This window comes from Impatiens glandulifera, chromosome 6 (assembly GCF_907164915.1).
Source record: "Impatiens glandulifera chromosome 6, dImpGla2.1, whole genome shotgun sequence".
NCBI classification, from domain to species: domain Eukaryota; kingdom Viridiplantae; phylum Streptophyta; class Magnoliopsida; order Ericales; family Balsaminaceae; genus Impatiens; species Impatiens glandulifera.
The window spans coordinates 40,210,169-40,221,612 of NC_061867.1; positions in this window are offsets into that span (position 1 = coordinate 40,210,169).

Here is an 11,444-nt window from a genome sequence, read left to right on the forward strand (position 1 = left end):
GTTATTTATTTAAATAAGAAAATATATATAATAATGATATTGTCTTAATATTTAATATTCTTAATAATATTGTAAAAATATCTAACATTTTATATCTTAATAGAAGTTTTATAACATTGAGTTGAAGTGGGAACCATGACAGTGGAATGTCATTCTAGTTCTCATTAATTAAAAAAAAAAGTTTTATAATATCACACACTCACTCATTTCGAATTAGGCTTTAGTGTCAATCGTGTTTTTCAAATCATGCAAACTCTCTCATTTTCTCACTAGGGAGCAATTCAACATTTCTGTGATATCTTGTCATATCCATTATCATGGGATATTTGTTCGTTCCATTTCGCAATTCTCTCTTGCTTCATACTCAAACACTTACTTGACATGATATTTTGATGCTCGGTCGTATAATAACTAGTTTATGTATTTCTTTAGGTGAGAATCACATTTTTTAGAATTTTAAGAAACAACAAATACTCTATTATCGAATCGTAATCTCGTGATTTTGCATAAACATATGTCGATCTTACTAAATTTAATATTTATTTAGTTAAATATGAGTTTCTACTTCTTTTCAATAGTCTTATGGTATGATAATATTAGTGCCATATTTTTGTCCAACATCGATTTTTCCATACTTGCAGAAAATATATTGGAATTAATTTGTACTTTATTCAAAAGTGTTTTTTTATAAATAAACCCTCTTTTAATATATCCCTACCAAATATCAAGTAGCTTACATTCTCATCAAAAAACACGCATCTTATTGATTCTCTTTATTATAGTACAAACTTACCATTTCCATCTCAACAGATTCATTTAAAAAAAGATGATAAAGATCTTGTAATTGAGTCAAAAGACTCGGTTCTTATATAATCACAATCTGTCAAGTCGTTTTATCAAAGTAAGATAGAAGATAAATTCACTTAACAAATGCTTAGAAATTAGTTATTATAATAACTAGTATGAATTCCGTGCATTTGCACGGTAAAAATATAAACAAAATATTATTTATTTATAAATATTTAGATAAAATAATGTTATTCAAATTTAATTAGTTTAAATTAGTTTTAGTTTGTAAAAATAAATTTAATTCAAAATTTAATGTTAGAATATATTTTAAATATTAAAAAATAATTTTATGAATTTAAAAAACACTTAAACAATTTGTAGATTTCTCCTTAGTAAGAATCAAGTCAATTACACTATTTATCTTGTTAGTTAATATAGATCAGATATAGTGATTTTACTTAAAGGTGTCATATATTTTGATCTTATCTAAAGTAATGTTAGGCGTGCTCTACCCTATTACCGACCTCTTATCCATTACCACAACTTTTTTTACCACCACTTCGATAAACCAACCACCAATCACACAATCCACATCTCATATCGTGACCTCACACACCTATCATGTCTCGTTAAATCAACCACCAATCTCAATCGACCCCTCATATCATGACCTCACATTTTTCAAATGTCTTTTATCACACTCGACAAACTAACCACCAATCTCAATCGATCTTTACTATCATGAGCTCACACATTTTCACATTTCGCTCAATCAAAATTTTATTCATATTATTTTTAATCATTGATATCTACTTTATTATCGGCCTCTTATCCCAACAAATATCACCTCTCGTCTCATTACTATTACCGACCTCTTATCCATTATCGCGATTTTTTTATCACCACTTTGACAAACCAACCACCAATTACACAATCTAAATTTCATATTGTTACCTCACACACCTTCACACACATATTTGTATGCATTATCTTATGCTTTCTTTTCTGCATTCTTTTTCTAAACATCATTTACCTTCCAGTTGGAATTTCTCTTGATATTATAGGTCTTTGATTTTGGGGACTTCATCAGCTCCCTCATTGTTTCAACAGACCAGTTAACTATTTTTTCAAATTCTTCATTCTTCAGTAAATTCCAATCCTAAAGGTAGTGTACATTCAATTGGGTATTGGTTTGCTGAATTTTATCTTTATTGAGAACAATCTCTCCTTTCTTTGCATGCATTAATAACTTTTTGATTTGATTTTTAAGCCCGAAGAGATTTGTTATTTCGTTATACCCAACCCTCCATATTCTCTTATTTTTCCTTTATTTTCCTGCTTCAGATTCAACAGAACTTTGAACATTAACTGTTTCTTTACCTTTATTGTTTTCCTGTATAGTTTCTTGTACATTTTCCTTTACTTTCATACTAATTTTAGATTCAAGAGCTTCCTTTGTACCTTCCAGATTAAATTCTTGCACTTCCTTTGTCTTGTTGCTTTTCTTTCTTCCCATTATTGTAGAATTCAGAATTATGCAACAAATAGAGCAAAAATCGAACAGAGTAATATAGAATACTCGAATACCATGTGCAGCAGATCAGGAACCGAACCGTGACCAACCTCAAACAAAGACTTCGCGACCCTTTTCCCGACCTTGTTCAAATCCTAACCGATATTTCTTGATTTTGCAACTTATAACCCTAGATGATTTTCTCCGATGTGCTGAACGTGCTAGATGTGCTGACGATCGTGACTCTGACCACGTTTCCCGTAACCGACTACCAAATCAACCGACCAAATTTCGCGCGACTAACATTCAATCATGTCGAACGTTGTTGTGTTGATCGTGCCAATTGTGTCGAACGTGCCGATCACGAATTTCGCCACTCCTTTAGAGTTTTCGCTTAGAGAGGACTATTGTGAATCGGAGGATTAGAACGAATGAACAGAGCGTTACTTGAACTTATCCGGTGTATGTTGTTTGAGGCTAATATTTAAGTAGCTTTATGGTGAGATGGTTAACACTACAACTTTCTTATGAATCATTCTCCATCGATGATATTGGAATGAAAGACACCGGAAGAAGTTTGAAATTATGCTCCTCCAAAACTCAGCAACTTGAAGGTATTTGGGTGTGTGGTTTACATGCACCAATGGGATGGAAAACTTAATATGAAAGCAAAGAATTGTATGTTTGTTGGATACCCTAAGGGAGTAAAGGGTTGAAAACTTTTTTACAAGGACATAAAGACGACCAAGTGCATCATTATTCATGATGTGGTACCCGTCACATCAAGGTGACATGTTTTAAACATATGGCCCTCTGTACCCAAAACAAATGTGTTGATCAGACTTTGCTACACCTCATCTCATTAGAGCATATATATAGACTTGCGTCGGCTAATCCTAATGCTCCAACTCCGTCTAAATGTCCTCTTGGTTGACCTCAAAAGCTTGTTTTAAATGGTCTCTCCACTAGAAGACACCCCGGACCAGAGCATGTCGTGAAAGAAGCACACTAAGAGAACGTGCTTCTTAATACTCATAAGATTAGGTCGACGCCCTCCTCCCCCCAAACTGTACTTGCAAGTTTCCCACAAATTATAAGCGCTCCTTACCCATTATAAGGTTCCCCCTTTCGGCATCAGGACTAAGAGCCTAGTTCATGGACTGAAGGGGACTAATAAGACTGAATAGACTAACCCGACCCTTTTCTTTTTTCCTATCTCCCGTGTCGGCTAGGGAAATTGAGTCCTATTATGGAGCAACACTGTTAGTCGAAGCTAGCGAAGTCGTTAGAGAGAGGATCAAATTTGATGTGGAGTTTCTAGGAGATATTACTAAAGAATCGGTAGACACGGGGGAGGCTAGTGAAGAGGATGAAACAGACAGTCAGGTAGAGGAGGAAGGTATGGATCCAAAAGACAACCTTAGCTCCTACTAGTTAGTGCGAGATGGAGACCGTAAAACAACCTGAGCTTTAAAGAGATTTGGCTACTCCAATTTGGAAGCCTTTACATTCCTTGTAGTAGATGAGGTACAAGATTCAGAGTCGAGATCATTTAGAGAAGAGATGGAGATCAAGGAGATAATAGAATGGAAGCATGCTATGGTAGAGGAGATGACATCGCTTGACAAAAACAAGACATGGGAATTGGTGGAAAAACTCAAGAATCAACGGGTGGTTGGTTCAAACTGGGTGTTCAAGTGCAAAGAAGGTGAAGAGGGTAGTAACAAGTTAAGGTGTAAGGAAATATTGGTAGCTAAGGGCTTCACACAACGCGAAGGGGTCCACTTTAACGAGATCTACTCCCTGGTAGCGAAGCACATGTCCATTCGTGTGTTGCTCGCTCTAGTGAATCAATTTGACTTGTAGCTTAAGAAAATGAATGTGAAGACGGAATTTCTTAATGGGAACTTGGAGGAGAAGATCATCATGACGCAACCCGAGGAGTTTGTCAAACATGGTGATGAAGGCAAGGCATCTCTCCTTAAACATTCTCTTTATAGTTTGAAATAATCCCCAAGACATGGTATTTGATCTTTGATGAGTTCATGGTTCGTAACGATTTCTTGAGGAGTAATTTCGATAGTTGTGTCTATGTCAAGTGGGTTGATGGTTACAGGGTCTTCCTATTACTATACATGGATGATATGTTGATCGCATTGGGAAACAAGGAAGAGATTCGCAAGGTCAAGAGTTTTCTAGGGAGTGAATTCGAGATCAAGGATATGGGACCGACAAAGAAAATTTTGGGGATGGTGATTTAGAGAGATCGAAAGAAAGGCTCTCTAATCGTGTCTCAAAGCGACTACCTCCAAAAAGTGTCTGGTAAGTTCGGGATGTCTAACGATAAGAAGGTTCAAACGCCATTAGCTACTCATTTCAATCTCTCCTCAAAGGTTTAAGTTTAACTAACAATGAATAAATAAGGTGAATCCTTTATATACCCCTTAGGAAAATGGTAACTTAGGAATTTAGTCAAACCGACAATTGCTTCTTTGAGTTCAACCGACTTTAATTTCTTCACATTCACACTTGAGCTTAGTTTTCCATTGTATGTAACCGGTCAAACTACACTTTAGGTGTTTGTTCCATCCAAATAGATAAGTGTAGACCGAATTATGAATTTTTGAAATTAGTCATTTTCTGGTTTCAATTCATGTCATTCTAGATCTACCGAATCTTCAAACAACCATAACTTTTGACTCAGGCCACCATTTAAGTTGATCCACAATTCATTATAAATGTGAATTTTTTAACTTCTACTTAGGTGTTAGAAGAAGTCTTCAAGAGTGGCCAAAGGTACATTGTATCCTCGATGGAACGTCGGGAGTCACGAAGTGGACATCTTGGCTTACGGGCAATCTCGCGTGGGCTGTATGTTGAACCATGAGATCTATATGGTATTAAATTAAATCTAACTCAATTAAATTTCCAATGGTATCTTGTTTTCTCAAAATGGTTGAGTCAAACAAAATATATGAATTTATAAAGTCATCACATGCTCTAGCTTGCTCTTGGAACAAAGTGGGTGAACTTGCAACGGGTTGTCGGGCTAAATTGACTGCCTTAAACATTAAATGGACACGCAAGAGCAGTTTCATTCGAATGGTCTGCGTCTTAGATTTCCAAGAATATGTCACAATCCAAAAACTAATCCTTGTAACATTAGTTATGAATTAAACACCGAGAGCATGTCCAGTTCAATCATGCCTTAGTCGCATTATCTTCAACCGCCGATTTGAGGGGGATAAGAGCATCAACGTTATTCTAATAATGAAAAAACATGATATAGAACTATTATAGATTTCCAAAATATCCAAGAACATCTAAATCCATTGAGCGTAGAGTCATGAGTGATATTTTGAAGTTGAAGGAGCCTCCAGATTTTCTTCAGTAAAAAACTACCAAAAAATACATGGTTTTGGCCTTATTTTCAAATGGTCCGATCCTGGTGTCAGCATGCGCAATTTTTTAATCCTCTAAGGTGTGAAGCATGGCGTGTTCACCTTGGTTGACTCGCTCCTGACGTCCCTTTCGACTTGATTTTGACATTTTACCATTTTGAAGGTCTTTTACACAAAATTGCTAACAATAATATTATACTCAAAATTTAAGATTTTTTGAACTGGACAGTCTAAACGTTTTAGGTTTACCAAATATTGAATCTTTTAAAAACTGACGTTTGGACGCACAAATGAGCCCCAAATTAGTTGTTCGGTATATTTTGTCCAACAGTAATATTACACTCAAAGTTCATGATTTTTCAAGACGATAATTCTGAATGTATGAAAACATATGAAGCTCGTATATTTTTAGAAATTTGTATTTGGACCTCTACTCGAAGGTCCCTTTGAGCCAATTTCTCAAAGTAATTATTTTTGTTTTTTTTATTCCTCCAATTCAGTAATCAAGTATGAACATTATACTAAATCGGGAAGACTCATTTTAATTTCGGGGTGTCAAAATTGAGTGTCTACAAGCGTTAAGGAGACACTTTGGTTGAAGAGTCTCGTGGGTGAATTTGGAGTGAAGCACGATAAAGTGGAGTTGTTTTGCGATAATCAAAGCTTCATACATCTGTCCAAGAAGTTCGACTTCACTAGATTCGAGATGTCATAGCGAGTGGAGCGCTAGTTTTGGAGAATGTTCACATAGATGAAAATTCTGCAGATATGGTCACAAAGGTGGTGACGGGAATAAAGTTTCAGAAATGTTGCGACTTGATTCACGTCACAAAGGTTGGAACGTAATCAGATAAGTAGTAAGATCGGTTTTGGGGTGTTCTTGGTGATGATGCTCATTCGTTTGACAATATACATAGAGGCAATGTGGAGAATTTGTGAAATTGGGTCTAGGGTTTTGAGGCCCAATTTGATGTGCCTTAATGTTAGGTAAAAAAAATAGAAGGAAGATATGTACGATTATTTATTAGATTCAAAAAGGCATGAAATCACATAATGGTGAAGATATTAATCAAATCATATTATTATGGAAATGTCAACTAGATTGCCAAGAGATCATATCAAGGTGGAGATGTCAAAGAAATCACATGATCTTTACCCTAATTATTAATTCTAAAAGTCATATATACATTGTAAACAGAAAGAGCGTAGGAAACTAAACCTAGAACAAATAGAGAGAGTTAGATTTTATAATCCCTATTATAACTCTATTGAATCGATTCTCCGAAAGCATTACGTAGGACATTATTGCTACAAAGCTAGGTAAGATTTTTATGTCGTTATTTAATTCTTTCTTACATTTACACTATTGTTTTGCATTCCACTACGTTTGTTATTATTATGCTTTCATTTTTAGGGTGATACTTTTCATCACATATACCATATAAAAAGGTGTCATATGAAAAATAATAATGGATGGAGAAGATGTTAATTATGTTTACTTCAATCATCATAAAAAATTAAGAATGAAGAAGCTATGAAAACAAGTACTATTAAAAAAGATGAATTAAAGACAATTTATAGACACAATTATACTATCAATGTCCCAATGATGATTGATACTAATAACACTCATACTTTATCAGATGATACGCCTATTTTGATTATTTATATCAATAAAAACGAAAAGTTTGTGTGTATACATTGAAAATAATAGAAAATTTTGTTTATACAACATTCTCACAATATTCTTAGCCAAAATATTATTTATTAATTCTTAAAACAATTTTAATTTTTTTTGTCCATGAAGTCTTTATGACTTCATACAACTTTATTATTGTAGTTATTTACCCCAAACTTTTAAACTATCATCTTTAGAGGCTCCATATTAATTAGACTTATATAATCATAACTGAGGCCATTGTTCTTAAGTCAAAGCTCAAGAACAACGACCAATGGCTAAACATAATTACATAATTTCGATTAAATTTAACTTTCTTACGAATAGTCAAATAGGAATTAGGAATTATCAATCAATAAATGTATTATAAAAGAGCAATGACAAAAACAATAACCGATCAATTTATAATTACGAAAGCTAATACTCGAGAGAAAAAAACAATCGATAAAAATTAAAGTTGTTTTAAAATAAAAATTTTGAACTTACAAACACGTGAAGAAGTTCTCTACAAACTCTAAAGACCTCCATAGAGCTTCGAAATATAAAAAGCGACAAAGAGGGTAAGAGGTTGACCATGTGGTCGGGCAAAATGCCCCTTAGTATGGTTATGAAGGTCGACAATGACAAATAATTCGGGTTTTACTTGCTTTTTAAGTTTAGAGTTATATTTTTGTCTGAAAATTAACACGCGATCTTTAAATTACGAATACAATAAACTAACAAAATGAGTTGGTTTAGAAAAAATGTCTAAAATGTTATAAAAATGTATCAAACTCATGAATCATGTGATAAATTCATATATAATAACTTAAATATCTATCATAATTTTATTTAGTACAATATTTAAATTTTTATTAATTCATAGTGTTTAAAATTATTTTATACAATAAATTATATATATTATATAGTGATTAATATTTTAAAATTTTGTTTATAATTTTTGGTATACAATGTACAAGTATCTACCTACCTAGTTATAAAGTTTGGTGAAGGGTGATCATTAATAATGTACAATGGACTAATATATGGTCCATGATAATCAATGTACTAATAAATAAATTATCTTTGTGTGTGCCGGCTAATGAATTAAAATGCTACATGATTTGATATTTCATTAATGCATTATCTACTTCATGGCCTAAAATTTTATCAGCCTTCAATTGTTTAGTGTTTATAAATAAGAAAAACTAGTTGAAGACCTGAAAATATATAATTGAGTGGTAGAGCTCATTGATTTATGTCTTTAAGGTCATTAGAGTTCGAGTAAAAAAATAACTTTAACACATAATTAAACAAATATGACTGCAATTGTATCCCAATTTGTACACCAAAATATAAACATTTTATAACATTTGCCTCGATTTCAAGAAATAAAAAAAAATACACATAACTTATTAAATTCATCATTCTGATGAGGTAAAGCAAAATATCTAGCCATACTAATAATAATTTAAATTTGGCTCATATTTGTTTAGAGGATGTATAATAGACTTATATTAAAAGTAATTTAATCATTATTACTTAATACACTACTATAAACTAACTAGAGTAGTTCAATTGGTAAAAATATTTTCTTAAGAGGTCAAATTTCATGATTTCAATTTAAACTTAAAAGTTAAAACATCTTTAAGTAGAAATTAATGTTATAAATGTAGGGTCGTATTAACTTCAATATTAAAATTAATAAACTACTATTTATAAACATTGTAATCTACAATCTATTAGGGTACGTTTGAATAAGTGAAATTGAAATTGATAATGGAATTTCATTTCTAATTTGACATTTTTACTTTTGAAATTTAAAAACAAAATATTGGTTCAAAATATTAACTTTTTGAATTAATATATATATATATATATATTAATTTAAATGTTAACTTACTAAATTATAAAAAAAAAAAAGCGGTTCAATATTTTAAATTCTAAATTCCAAAAACAAAATTATTGATCGAAAACTTTAATTTTATTTTAAATAATAAAATAATAAGTTATTTTGTTTGAAAAAACATAAAAAAAAATAAAATTACAATTATAACCTTAACAAAATGAAATTAAGAACTATAAAATTACACTATTAGAAGGTCTACCAAATTTAAAAATTAAAATTAGACCTTCTAATTTTAATTTCAATTCCAATGTCAATTTCAAGATTACTAAAGATAAAACATGACAGTAAATTATGAACTTTGTTAAATGGTTAAATGCGTTTACGGAATATGTGCTTAACTCGTGGAAATTAATAATATTATAAAAGTGAACTCAGCTCTCTCATCAAATAACAAAAATAATAAAAAGAAAAGTTATTAATACAGAAGACTCCCGATAATTTTGAGGGACTCCCAATAATTTAGACGATGGAGAACCCAGGTGAGGTTGATTTATAAAATCCTTACTCATTTAATCTTTTTTTGTCTTAATATTTTTTAAATCTTTTTGTGTTAGTGCTTAGTTGAAAAAATTATTAGTATTGAAATAATATTTATAAATTAAATAAATATATATATATATATATATTATTTATAAGTAAATAAATAATAATTAATTAAACAATAATTTTTTTAGAATTTGCCTAACAAATTCATTTCCATCTAAAAAAGATTTGAGTTTCAACTCTTAAATATTTAATTTGTTCTCCATACATATAACTATAGTAAATTCATTTATTTTTCTTTAAATAAATCTGATACTTAATTCTCAAATTATTTATCCTTAGTTCTATAACTACTTTGATTGTTTAACTCTATGGGTATGTTTTTGGATTAAAATTTAAATACTTTTTAGTATGGAAAATGTAATATCAAGTTTTTTTGATTAAAATTTAAATATTTTATGAAAAATATAATATCGACACAATACCAAATTTTCGATATACTGCAAACATTCAAACATTTGATATCTAAATTTTTATATAACAAAAATTTGATAAGAACAAATTTTTTTATTTATTGGGTTTTTATTATTTTTAACATTATCTACATTACAGTTTTAAAAAAAAATTGTTTTTAATAATATTAGTGGCAAGAGAAATTTGATGAAATCACCCTAAAATTAGTCTTAAATGCGCTGGTGACCAGCGCATAAATTAAATTGCGAAATGACCATTTTAAAATATTCTGACGAAATTACTCCTGTCGTGTAACGCGAATGACAGAATCGTCTCGCGAAGGAATAACCTGTGAAAAGTTCAAAATATTTTTGCAAGATCGTCACGCGAAGGGTAAGATCGTCACACAAAATGATAGAATCATCACGCGAAGGGCACGATTATTCTGAACTTTTCACAAGTTTTTTTTCTTCTCGCTTTTCTTCGCGAGACGATCCCGCCCTTCACGTTATGCGACGAGGGTAATTTCGTTAGAATAGTTTGAAGTGATTATTTGTGCAATTAAATTTATGCGCTGGTCACACCTGCGCATTTAAGAGTCTTTTTAGGGTTATTTCGTCAAATTTTCCATTGACAACACTAATTGAATAAATAAGAAATGATTAAGAGAGAGAATTTGGGAAATGAAATATTCAATACGAAAAAATAACAAAAATTTATCTATCCTTACCTTCATTTTTCAACTGTATAGTGATATAGTGAACTGGCACTCCTCGAATAAATAGTGGTCGAGTATCCCTATTCCGGTACAAGGTCACGGAAGGAAGGAGGAAGAAACGAAAAAGAAGCAACTGCTATCCAGCTAGCTTTCGTGGCAAGTAAGGTATATCTAGTTCCATGTCTGAACATCATGTATAGTTCAAATTTTGGTTACCCTTCATTGTGCAAGATGAGAGAACTTTGTGTTTGATCATATGTTTTTCTCTTTTTATCTTCCAAACTTTCTCCACGCACGGTATCTATTGTAGTATTCTTTCCCTTTGGTATTCGACTTAGGCCTCAATTCAAGTATAAGATCATTACGTTCTTTTGAGTTGAATTTGGTGATATGGGTAAATTCTTTGATTGATGCAATTGCAAGCCTTGAGTTAGCATCTGAAGCAGTTCCGGATTATGATTACAATAGGTATATTTTTTTATATTACAAATGGTAAGCTGCTTAATGCAAATGGTCGCCTG